Raw genomic sequence first — 13,867 nt, forward strand, 5'->3', positions numbered from 1 at the left:
ACAAAGAGAATAAAATAACTAGGAATACAACTAACAAAGCAAGTAAAAGATCTCTTCAAGGAGAACTACAAACCACTGATCAAGGAAATAAGAGAGGACACAAACAGATGGAAAAACATTACACACTCATGGTTAGGAAGAATCAATATTGTGAAAATGACCATACTGCCCAAAGTAATTTATAGATTCAACACTATCCCCATCAAGCTACCATTGACCTTCTTCACAGAACTGGAAAAAAAACACTTTAAACTTCATATGGAACCAAGAGAGAGCTCGCATAGCCAAGACAATCCTAAGCAAAAAGAACAAAGCGGGAGTCATCATGCTACCTGACTTCAAACTATACTACAAGGCTACAGTAATTAAAACAGCATGGTACTGGTACCAAAACAGAGATATAGACCAATGGAACAGCACAGAGGCCTTGGAAGCAATGCCACACATCTACAACCATCTGGTCTTTGACAAAAACAAGCAATAGGGAAAGAATTCCCTGTTTAATAATGGTGTTAGGAAAACTCGCTAGCCATATGCAGGAAGCTGAAACTGGACCCCTTCCTTACACCATATACAAAAATTAACTCCAGATGGATTAAATATTTAAACATAAGAACTAACACCATAAAAATCCTAGAAGAAAACCTAGGCAATGCCAGTCAGGACATAGGCACAGGCAAGGACTTAGTGACCAAAACACCAAAAGCATTGACAACAAAAGACAAATAGACAAATGGGATCTAATTAAACTTAAGAGTTTCTGCACAGCAAAAGAAACAATCATTAGAGTAAACCAGCAACCAACAGAATGGGAAAAAATTTTTGCAATCTACCCATCAGACAAAGGACTAATATCCAGAATCTACAAAGAACTAAGGCAGATTTATAAGAAAAAAACTAAAGCAGATTTACAAGAAAAAAAACAAACAAACCCATTCAAAAGTGGGCAAAGGATATGAACAGACACTTTTCAAAAGAAGACAAATATGTGGCCAACAATCATATGAAAAAATGCTCATCATCACTGGTCATTAGAGAAATGAAAATCAAAACCACATTGAGCTACCATCTCACACCAGTTAGATTGGCGATCATTAAATTTGGAGACAACAGATGCTGGAGAGAATGTGGAGAAAAAGGAACACTTTAATACTGTTTTTGGGAGAGTAAATTAGTTCAACCATTGTGGAAGACAGTGTGGTGATTCCTCAAGGATCTATAAATAGAAATTCCGTTTGACCCAGCAATCCCATTACTGGGTATATACCCAAAGGTTTATCAATCATTCTATTATAAAAACACATGCACATATATGTTCATTGTGGCACTGTTTACAATAGCAAAGACCTGGAACCAACCCAAATGCCCATTGATGATAGACTGGACAAAAAAATGTGGCACATATACACCATAGAATACTGTGCAGCCATTAAAAACAATGAGTTTGTGTCCTTTGTAGAGACATGGATGAATCTAGAAACCATCATTCTCAGCAAACTAACACAAGAACAGAAAACCAAACACCGCATGTTTTCACTCATAGGCGGGTGATGAAGAATGAGAACACCTGGGCACAGGGAAGGGAACAACACTCACAGGGATAGGTGGGGGAGTGGAGGGGAGGGGAGGGGAGGGACAGTGATGGGGGGTGAGAGGAAGGGGAGGGATAACACTGAGAGAAATGCCTGATGTAGGCGGTGGGAGGGCATGGAGACAGAAAACCACCATGGCATGTATGTACCTATGCAACAATCCTGAAGGATGCAGGATGTGCACATGTACCCCAAAGCCCAAATACCATTAAAAAAATTGTTTTGGCTAACATAAGTCCTTTGTTATTTCACATACATTTTAGAATCAATATGTCAAGTTCTACAAAAACACTTGCTGGAATTTTGATTGGGATTTTGTTGCGTGTTGCTGCAAATATCCTGAGTGGTTTTTATTCATGCCCTCCCCACCAGACTAAATAAGGATCCTCCTTGCCCGTTACTTCTGGGTTGTCCTCTCAGTTAAGTTAGCCTGTGGGTCACAAGTCAAACTAACAACAAAGAAAAGAGCTGGTGTAGCGTCTTCGCAAGTCCTGAGCCATTGGGTCCAATAGACAGCTCCTGAAATACACTTCCCAGCTTATTCTTGGTGATTCATGCATCAGTCCCCATTGCCCTCTCCCTTTGCCTGACACTCCATTTTTCTTCCCTCACCTGGCATCCCCACCTCCCGGTAGACCCCTCAGCCACCCACCACATCAGCTTAAAGCTAAAGGACTTTTAAATCCACATGCAGATTTTTTTTTTTTCACAAGAAAGTCAGCTCTAAACATTTTCCTCTTCCTGCAAAACTCCCTACTCCCCATTGCACCACCACCTCAGCTCCCTGTACCAATCCACAAAGCCACCAACACTCGCCCCCTGCCCTAGAAAAAGAGATGGCCGAATCCTTCCTATTGCTGGCCTCTGAATTTCCAGCTTCTGCAGATGGGGAAATATAAGGTGTGAGGCTCCAGAAAGTTCATAAACTTTTATGCAGATTGGTTTTAGTCTGGTTTAAATTAGGCAGCAAAATAGAATTTCCAGATGTTCTATTTGGAATTAACTTGGCTACAGAGAAAAGGCTACTAGGAGGAAGAGTTGGTAATAGGGTTATTTTTACATTCCAGAAAGAAAGTCACAAAAAACATATGGACTTGATTAGAAGAGAGGAACCTGCTGGTTGGCACATTAAGAATGCTATTCTCATTTATTCTGATTGAGGACATGCAAAGGTGCAATGCAACAGTCTCAAGCCAGTGGGGGAAAAAAGCCCACTGCAGTGGTGGTTTGTCCCAGCAGTCAGCTCAAAGCAGCAGAGGTTTTTGTCTGACATAAGAAGCTCTTTGAATGTCAGGCCAGTGTTTCTCAAACTTTAATGTGTGTATGAATCCCCAGGGGATTTGTTAAAATGCAGATTCTGCTCAGAGGGTGATACCTGTGCTGCTAGGCCACAAGATACACCCATGGAGCTGGGGTGCTCAAACAAACAGAGCTTGGAAAGAAGGTTCATTCAGACCTACCATGAACCAGACATATCTCCAAGGTCTATAGAAACCCAAAGAGGCAAAGAGGGAAAACAGGAGAGTTAGGCATCATCTCATACTCTAAGAGTAAAGTATAGACAGACAAGTAAACAGAAGGCCGTAAAAATATGACTAAAAGTCCTGTAGGATCCCTGAGGAGGGAGTGGCTAATTCTAGGGGAACTACAGGAGGTATCAGGTAAGCCAGGTCTTGGGGACAATGACTTGTCAGGGAGAAAGGAGAAGGACATGTCCTGTAAAAAGAACAGCATGAGCAAAGTCATAGGAGGTGTGAAGGAGCAAAGTCACAGGAGGCATGTTTGGGAAACAGTGAGATGTGAGTGCAGCACATGGTGGATGAGAGAAGGGGTCAGAAAGAAAGCCAGACAGGAAAAGTACTGGGAGGCTTGTCAGGGAGCTTGAGGTTAGAGCCAAAGAATCACTGGGCATGTCAGGAAAAAAGAGGAAGGGTGGCTTGGATTTAAGTTGAGGGTGATTATTGCAGGGGAGGGAAAGGGATGCCTTCTTCCTTGCTGAAGATAAGATGAGAGGACTGCTGGCCTGGGTGGCAAGGGCATTAGCCAACATGAAGACAAGGAATTAGACCTGGTCCACTGCTTCTGCCTCCTTCTTTCCTGCCGAGTTTAGGCCAATCAGCCTGATGGTTTCATGGGTAGACTCAGGGCTCCAGAAACACAACAGATAGGCAGGTGTCTGGGATTCAGAAAGACGAACAGAGAAGGGAAAGAAAGAAGGGATCTTAGGGTCAAGGCAAAGGGCTAGACACTTTCATTCATTCAACAAACCTGTACTGGTCACCTAGATGGGGTTTATGGTCTCCGGGAAGTTGTTAATGTGAGGATAATTACAGTGTAGCAAAATTAGTTCCTCTGGAGATGTAGCCCACGTGTTGGAAAGCTGCAAGCATGGTGCCTATGCCAGCTGGGGTGGATAGGAAGAGAACAGAGTCAGGGAAACGGCCTAAGAGATGGTAACTCCTGGTTGAAGTTTGAAGGGCAGGTAGGAGTTAGCCAGGCCAGGAGAAGGAAGAACACTTTAGGCAAATGGAACAGGTAGAAGCAGGAAGTATAGGGACCTGGAGCCCTATTCAGCATGGGCAACAGGGCTGAGTATGGGTTGGGGCTTGGTGGATATGAACTTCAGATCTTTAAGGGTCTGGGGTCAGAGTGTTAACACTGGAGATCAGCCCACAGTCTCAGCAGGTAGAAATTGGGCCTAACAGCAGTGATTCCAACAAGAGGACCCAGAAGCTTCTTGTGCCAGGGCCACCTGAGCCAATCTGCCCAACCATGGCCAGGGCTACAGTGGCCTCATGAGACAGGGCCAAGATCCCTCCAGCACTCCTTGGTGAATGTTTTTGGTAGGCGAGTGATGTCAGAGCCTGGTCACAGGTCCATGGTATCATGCTTTGAGAACCAGCTCTGTTTCCACGGAACTCTCAGATCAGCCAGGGAGTACAAACAGAGGTGAGTGATGGACTCTGGTGAGGATCCATGAGCCTAAACCCCTTTCAGTAAGACAGATGTCACCAGTATCATCAGTTGATGAAGAGGTTTAAGATTTCACCTGTGATCACAGCACTTTGGGAGGCCTAGGTGGGTGGATTACCTGAGGTAGGGAGTTTGAGACCAGTCTGACCAACATGGAGAAACCTCATCTCTACTAAAAATACAAAATTAGCCGGGCATGGTGGCACATGCCTGTAATCCCAACTACTCAGGAGGCTAAGGCAGGAGAATTGCTTAAACCCAGGAAGTGGAGGTTGCAGTGAGCCAAGATCATGCCATTGCACTCCAGCCTGGGCAAGAAGAGCAAAAACCTTTCTCAAAAAAAAACACTATTTTTGAAACTTGAGCTTGGTTGAACATCAAAAGGCAGGTGGACCATCCTGATGTATTAGTGGTCTAAAGTGGCCAGAGAGAGTAAAAATGACTGGGAATAACCACTGGGAAATGGAGACTGGAGCAACCTAACATGAAGATCTCACAAAGAACGGAGTGAGACAGAGCACAGGGCAACCTGGAAGAAAGCCGTCATGCCTAGCAAAGGGAGACTGTGGATTTTATTAGGGGAGTGGAGGGGCCTCTTGAGGCCTCAACCTGGTGAAGACAGTGAGAACTAGAGGAGCAAAAGGAGAAATGGTCCCTGGTGGTAGAGGAAAAGTGCTGCCAACTGCTAAGGATCCCAGCTAGAAGGAAACCCGAAGTGGATGCTGGAGGAGTGAGCCTAAAGTTTGCTCCCTGTGCTTGCACAAGTGCAGGGAAGCTTCATGAGGTGAGATCGTTCCATGACTGAAGGAGGATCTGCCCAACATTACATATGTCCTGTCCAGGGGTCCCTGGAGTCAGGGGTTTTTCACAGGGAGACACAGGCTGCCTGGAACATGAGGTGTCCTCACTCTAGCAAGGAACATGACAGGTGGGGTCAGTGCTTGAAAGGTATGCAGGTCATGCAATCACTTGGGACATGCTAACTGAGTGTGTGGGCACCTTGATCCATTCTGAATGGAGTGCCAATGCCCACAGCAGTCATGTCCAGCCTCAGACAAACCAGCTCAGCCAGCATAACCTCTTCTCAAATCTTCCCCATGCCTCAGATGCACTGAGCAGCCAAGGAAAGCGGGTTCAGCACCCCAGGCTCTCCCTTTAGTCTTCTGCCACTGCATTCGTGGTGCTCACTCTGCAGTGGCAGGTGTCAAACACAAGACAAGTAAAGGATCTGAGTCCTAGCGGTCTACTGTGGAAATTCATCACAAGGGGCCTTGGAAATCCTATAATCCAACCCCATCATGTTAAAATGAGTCATGGAATGGGGCAGTGACTTGCCTGGCCACTGACAGACAAAGGCAGGCTAGAATTGGGGTGTGCTGATGAGTCCAGGCTTGCTGAAAGCTCCTACTTACTGAGCACCTACCCTGTGCCAGCCCCTCCACTAAGCATTTTAATAAAAATAACAACAATAGCAGCTGCCATGGACTGAACAATTTACTCTGTGCTCAACGCTTGGCAAGCCTTATCACATATGATCCTTATAACGACCTTAAGAAAAAGTGATTTCTACTACTGTCACGCAGCTGGAATTCAGTCCCAGGTCAGTCCAACTGTAAACTCTCAGCCCCTTTGATAAATATGATAACCCTCAGTCCTCACAACAACTCTACAAGTTAGCCTGATTATTCTGCTTTCTATTGATGACAAAACTGAGGCTCGTTGTGGTAAAATAGCCAGCCCAAATTCACAAAGTTAGCATGTGGCAGAACAAGACTGTGCTCTTCCTCAGGCATGGGTATGGCTGGTGCCCTCAGTCCTCTGCCCCCTGGGAACAGGGAGGAGGGGACGCTCAGAAACAGACATTAGAGAAGGGCTAAGTCTTTGTACGCCATCTTGGTGGTCCAAGGTACCAGCAGGAAGGCTCAGCGCCACCTTCTGGAGATCCCAAGGCTGTGACGCAGAAGGAATCCTCACTCAAGGCCAAACCTTCTGAGTTTGGTGTTCGTATGGTGTTGACCGAAGCCACCAAGGTGTGCCTGGCCATTTTATGTGTGCCAGCGTCATTCAAGGAGGCTGGAATGCCATTGAGAAGGGCCTAACAGAATGTCCCTAGCACATTGTGAGATTCTGGAGTGCAGACAGGGATACAGAAGCCAAATGGCATCACTGAACTATATCCCTGACTAGGGTCCATTCACTGTTCATACCACCGCCCTCCTGGAGCACTGCTCAGAACCTCCTCTGCTTCCTACCTGCCTGCAAACAACATCAAAATGCTTTGTCACAACACTCAAAACCCCCTCCAGTCCCCCACACACATACACACACACACACCCTTATATGTACACACACACACGTACATCTGATGCTCCACCATCTATTTTGTTGAACACTATTCACACTTTACTTCCCAATTTTCCATTGGGGCCTGGCACTCAGTTTTCTTGTGAACAGGTTCATCTTTTCCATTTTAGAAGAAAAGGTGGGACAAAGTTCATCTCTGTGGCCCTCTGTACCCCCCACCGTCCCCAGAAAACAATGGCAGCTTATTACCAATTGTTGAATTTAAGTTGCATTGTATTCAGAACGAGCACTCACTGCCAGCCCAGGTGTATCCTAGGCTGATGGCAGCGCAAAGAACAATTTGCTGCCAGTGGAGCTGAGAGGCTATCCAGCCAGCAGCTTCCCAGACACAATGTGATGTCCCCCAGGAGTAAGCGCTTAGCCATCTGCTAGTAAAATGAGGTTATATGTAAGTCATGGTGTTCTGGTAAGTCTTTAGCAACTGGTTCTCCAAAAAAACAAACCCTGGTTTGTAGCGCTTATTAATTTCTGTGGTGTAAATATCACCTTGACTGGTTTCAAGATAGCAAATGACAGTCACTAAATGCTGCATTTAGAAGAAACTAACAATAGGGTCTTGTGAATGAGTAAGAGCCAGTTCCTACCCACAGCTAAGTGTCAGGGATCTGACCCCTGCCACTGGCTGTGTATGAGTATTTCAAATAATGATATTGGCTTTCTGGCTCTTGCTGTCATATGTTTATTTCTCCCATCTCTACCTGCACCATCCTATTCTCAGCCACCATCGTCAATGGTGTAAACTCTTTCGCTAACCCTGTCTGCTCTTACACTTTCTTCTCTTGTTCTCTTCAATCCACTCACCACACACCAGCACAAGACCTTCCTAACGCACAGTCTGATCATGCCACTCTCTGGGTTTAAAGCTTTCAGTGGTTTGCCACCTCTATTTGGACAAAGTCCAAACTCATGACTGCTCTCCGTTTGTGGTGTAGCCCCTGCCCTGCCCTGTAGCTTCATGGGCACCCCACTCCTGGCTGAGACACACTGGCCAGTTCTGCTCTACGATTGGACTGAACTCCTTTTGGACTCCAGGCCCTGTGCACAGCTGCAGCTCTACCTCTGCCTACCACGCTCTTCCTCCTCCACTGTCTCCTTCAGTAACAACTACCCTTCCTCGGGCCTCAGCTCAAAGGTTTCTTCCTCAGAGACACAATTAGTGCCCACCCCATCACCACATTTATTGTCCAACATAGAACCCAGACTACTGATTTGTAGCACTCATTCTATCTGTATCATACATGTAACTGTGTGATCATTGGTTTAACATAAGCTTTCCGCACTGGGACTGGAAGCTCATGGAGACCATATCAGTCCTGCTCACCATTCTATAGTCAGATTTAGCATGGAGCCAGACATATGGTAGAAAGTAAATAAATATTCATTAATTGAATTAATTAGTTAATGGTCTACAAGCCCCAGGAGATAAGCAAGATCTTCCCAGAGGGCCATTCCCAGCATTGATATCTCAAGAAAAAGGAAGAATCCCAGAGAGAAAACTGGAACTAAGATGAGAAAGGTATCTTTTTCTTCATCCATGGCTTTTTTGTCTTGAACTTGGACTCTGAGGAGTCAAGGAGTCTAGACATATATTCTGAGTGGTAGATGCTAAGGAGGGGCCTGCCCATGAAGATGATTCTACCTAGGATCCAGGCCCTCTAACAAGCCTGGTTTATTCCCCAGGCTTGGAAAGAGAATGGATTTGAATTGATTAAGTGGAAGTTAGAAAGCCTTGACCCTTGAACCTTATAGCCTTGCTTGGACCTGGAAAAGAAAGTTTAGGCCAAAGAATAAAGAAAGGAGCAGCAGTGCCTTTTAAGCCCAGAGTGGAAGTGATGGGGATAGAATCTGCAGGAGAACTCAGGAGGATGCTGAGAGCTAGAGACCCTCAGCCGCTACAAACACCCACTAGAGAGGCCCCTCAGTGGCCAAGCTTGAAGGATCTGGCCTGGGTTTTTATGAAGCATGCCAGGAAATGTCCTCATGGTCCTGTGGCCAACTGTTTCTGTTCCTGACAGTAGTTCCCTCGCACCTCTGATGGTTTCCACATATTGTGACATGTACAGTTTATGTGGGAGTTATAAGTTGAATTATCTTAAACAGTGGAATGTTTGCAATACTTTATATAATGAGATGTGAAGTGACTGTGAAATTCTATTGTAACTTAACAAGACTTCTCTGTGACATAACTGGCTACCATAATATAATAGCTAGCATTTTAAAAAATCTGTCCTTTTCAGGAAATGCTTTATATCACTCATTGTTATTTTAATAGTGAGGGATAAGTAACTGTTTTGCCAAAGGGATATGTGCTATAGCGAAAATATTTGGAAAACAGATTTTTAGAAGTGTTTGCATCATTGTGTGATTTTGGTCTCTGAAGTTAATATATGCAATAATTTTTAAAATCTAATATTTGCACACTTTTAAAACTTGGGAACAATTTTCTAACTTATTTAAAAATTCTCCAGAAGAAGAACATCAGTGGATCTTGAATTATTTAGTTAAAAATATAACTTTTGATTCGTTTACTAAGAATTGACATTAAGATAGAAACTGATTAGCTGACTAGGTGAATTTCAATAAAAAACCTTTGCATAATTGCTGGATGAGATTTAAAAAAAAAAAAAAAAAGGCCAGGCACAGTCGATTATGCTTATAATCCTAGCACTTTGGGAGGCCGAGGCAGGTGGATCACGAGGTCAGGAGTTTGAGACCAACCTGGCCAACATGGCAAAACCCTGTCTCTACTAAAAATACAAAAATTATCCAGGTATAGTGGTGCAAGCCTGTAATCCCAGCTACTTGGAAGGCTGAGGCAGGAGAATTGTTTAAACCCAGGAGATGGAAGTGCCAGGAGCTGAGATCGCGCCACTGTACTCCAGGCTGAGACAGAGCCAGACGTCGTCTCTTAAAAAAAAAAGGCATAAGGCATCTTTATTTAATCAGCATTGTTTTTTTTTCAGCTCTGACAACCATTAAAACTAAGTACTTTAAAAAAAAAAAGAACTTAGAACCAGAACTTTGCATCCAACATTAAAACATATTCAAATGCATTTCTCTAAAATTAATTTTGAGTGAGAACAAAATGTCATTTTACCATTAACAAATAAAATTTATTTTTTAATTCAAAGTATTCCTTAGTTCACCTCTATCACATCTTCTTTAGTTTTCACGTAGTTTTCTTTGTGTTCCATTGCTTTTTATATTTAGTTTCTTTTGCCTCATTGATACATTTAAAAGCCCTACTTACTCTATCTTTATCTCATCTTCATTCATTTATATTTTTGTGTATATTTTATCCTGGAAATCTCACTAGTATAGAAATAGATGCATATAATTTATACAAGTAATCATAGATGGGGGACTGACGGGGATGCAAGGTCCAAAGTGTGTAGCAATCACTCCTGATGCAGACGAGAGTGTCTTGCTTCAGCAATAGAGTAACACTCCTTGGAGGCAGGAAGAATGGTACAATCCTTCCACAACTTCTCTACTTCACCTACCACCTGGCCCTTGCTGCCCAGGAAGCATGGGTTCAGTGGGGGATGACACAGCAGTGGAAGGTGGGAAAGAGTGAACACAGTTGTTGGGGAGGCTGGGAAGATGCTGTCCCCTCCCTGGAATCCCCCCAGCCTGAGAAGAGCTGTGCTCAAGGCTAGCTTTGCCACCAATTTGTTCAGTGGCCTTGGTAAGGATCTCATTGGCTCCTGTTTTTTGTTTGTCTGTTTGTTTGTTTGTTTTAGTTACATAATCAAGGTTTCCAAACTTAAGGCATTTATGCACCAACAGGATTTTCTGCCATTTTCTCATAACCTCTATCCTCTAATTAAACTAATACTCCTTTCTTAAATAATTCAGTTCTTTTACAAACCTTATCCTAAGCAATAACCACTTGATATTACAGACTAATGGGATAGCTATTTTTGTCTACTACATATTGAAATGAATATTTGACTATGACTGGGCGCCATGGCTCACGCCTGTAATCCCAGCACTTCAGGAAGCCAAGGTGGTCAGGAGTTTGAGACCAGTCTGGGCAACATGGTGAAATCCCATCTCTACTAAAAATACAAAAAATAGCTGGGCCTGGTCGTGCACGCCTATAATCCCAGCTACGGAGGAGGCTGAGGGAGGAGAATCATATGAACCCAGGAGGCAGAGGTTAGACTGAGCTGAGATCATGCCATTGCACTCCAGCCTGGGTGATAGGGCAAGACTCCATCTCAAAAGAAAGAGGAAGAAGAAGAAGAGGAAGAGGAAGAAGAAGAAGAAGAAGAAGGAGGAGGAGGAGGAGGAGGAGGAAGAGGAAGAAGGAGAAGGAGAAGAAGAAAAAAAGAAGAAGAAGAAGAAGGAGGAGGAGGAGGAGGAGAAATAAAATGTTCATATTCTTTGGGAAACCTGGGTCCAGGTGGTACTTTTAAGATCCGATTACATTAAGTTCCACCAGTCCATAATTCTACCAATGGAATGATGACTCTGACCTTGCAGCTCTCCAAGTCTCAGTGCCAGATTAAGATTGAGGCTCCACCTCATTTCCCAAGGTCACAGAACAATTCTTGCTTTCTTTTGGAGTGTGACCTCAAAGTTGTGGGGAAAGAAATGGGATTATTTTTATTTCAACATGATAAACTCTCTCTTGGTGATAATAAACCAAAGCCATATATATGATACTCTATCTATGAATCTCTAATTTTTTAATTGCAAAAATCAGAGCTCAAAGCTTCATTCCCTCCCACAGGCATTGAAGCTACAGTCAGAATTGTGGTGTCAAGACTGTTGAATGTATATGTGAAGTGAAGACGGGACTGTGCGTTGTGCTTAGAATCAAGGAACTAATTTCTAGGTCTGGTCTGCCAGTAGTTTCTTAGTAATGTCACTGTGGACAAGTTACCTGACTGGTCCTTTCCATCCCATGAGTGAAGGATGGAGACAAATATGACTATTCTTACATGGACATACATTACTATTGTTATTTATGCAGCAAACATTGTCGACCTTACATTCTACTGGAGGAGACAAACTGAAGATAATACATTATCAAACAGTGTAAGACATTAGGAGGTGGAGAAAATAAAGCAGGGATGAGGAGAGAGTTTCCAAAAGTCAGAGATTCCTTCTCAGGATTGCAGCTGCCTTAAGCCTGCATCCTACCAGCCTACTTCCTTCCCCTCCAATATTGTTCTCAATTTCTAATCTCACCTACATATCAGGCTCTATCACTCAGGTTACAATTAGTAGCATAAGCCACCCACCTGTTCCAGGACCCAGACAATGCAATGTTTCCCATTTGCTCCTTGTCGAAGGAGTTCTTACCCTAACCTTGGACTAAGCAAAGACAAAACTAGGACCTCAAATTCATCCACAACTAAACCAGAAATTTAGGCAGCCTATTTGTAGGACCTTGAATCAGTGACTCAACCTCTATGGAATGTAAAGTCTTTTTTTTCTATGAAACATAAAGATGAGATGTGGTTATTTCTAAATGCCGTTCCGGTACCAAAATTCTCCAAGTATAATTATATCAACAGCAAATGACAATGCAAAAAATATTGAGAGAAGTGAACTATACTTAAAAGCCTAATGATACTGCTAAGATCATATAAATGACATGAACCCTGAAATAGAGACTGAAAACGAGATTGGTGTGGCCCCCAAAGCTATCACTCATCTAAGTGATCTTGTGAGAATAACCATTCTAGAACATGTAACACCAATAACATTGACTGAATTCCTGTTACCTGCCAAACACTGTGCTAAACATCATCCCATTATTTCCACATTCCAGTGAGGCCTGGCATAGACCTTCATAGCACCTTACGCAAGATGCAATGCCTGGCAGATTCTGCCAGACTCCTGCCTTTCCCAGCTCCACCCTGCCTCATGGCTGTCCAGAAGAAGGTAGGGTTTCTGGGCCAGAGGTCACACAGTGGAGGCCTGCATCTGGCCCACAGTTATGTTTGGGTTGGCCCATATAGAGTTGGCTTGTACCAAGTGCTCAGAAGATTTTCATCAGTTACCAGCTAATTTCACATTTCAGGGAAAAAAAAACTCCGGCTTCTTTTGAAAACTTGGAGGCTATGTCCCACATTTATTGCTACCATGGCTGGAGGCGAGTCACAATCACCCCATGAGGAAAGGCATGTGCACACTAGTTTGCCACAGACCCCAGCACTCTCTGTTGTCTTCTTTCATTCACTGAAAATACCTGCCTGGCCTTGTTCTCCTGACTCCTGTTCCAGACCTTCCTCATGACCCCAGAGGCAGATATCAGGATCCAATGAGTAATCAGACACTGAAATGTTCTCGGCCCAGCAGGCTATAATTAATCTGCATTAGATTTACGTGGGGACCAGAAATAAAAAATAGTAATAGGTACCCTTTATGGAGTACCCATTCCATCGCAAGCTCTACACAGATTATATCATTTTGTCCTCAGAAAAGACCCTATTAACCTTCATTTCCAAAAAAATGAAAGAAAAAAAAAATTCAATAAAGGTTAAATGACTTGTCCAGGGCCACATCTTTGGGATGGATTTTAAGCCCAGCCCAGCCCCACTCTTTCTAAGGTGCACTTCCCATTGCCCCCACCTTGCATTTGTATGGTACTTCTGACTTTCCCAAGATGTGAGCCCCATTATTAAAATCGGGTTTTGTTCTAAATTAAATGATATGTAAACAGCTCAAATAGATATATGTGCTTTCCTGTGCTGGTGACAAGGAGGGAGGGAGCTGGGCCATGAGCAAGTCAGTGCTGGAAGCAGACAGAGATCACCATGCAACTGTTGAGCCTTGTCAAATTTGGGAGTGTATGCGAGACCCACCAACAAACATCCCTGTGTCTTTTGCAAGACTTCAGACATTCCAGGCCACCAGGCTGATCAAACCAATTTAACGGGGCTAGGGGTGAGGGCGAGCTCAGATTTGTTCAACATTAGGCT

Source organism: Callithrix jacchus, chromosome 6 (assembly GCF_049354715.1).
Source record: "Callithrix jacchus isolate 240 chromosome 6, calJac240_pri, whole genome shotgun sequence".
Lineage (NCBI taxonomy): Eukaryota > Metazoa > Chordata > Mammalia > Primates > Cebidae > Callithrix > Callithrix jacchus.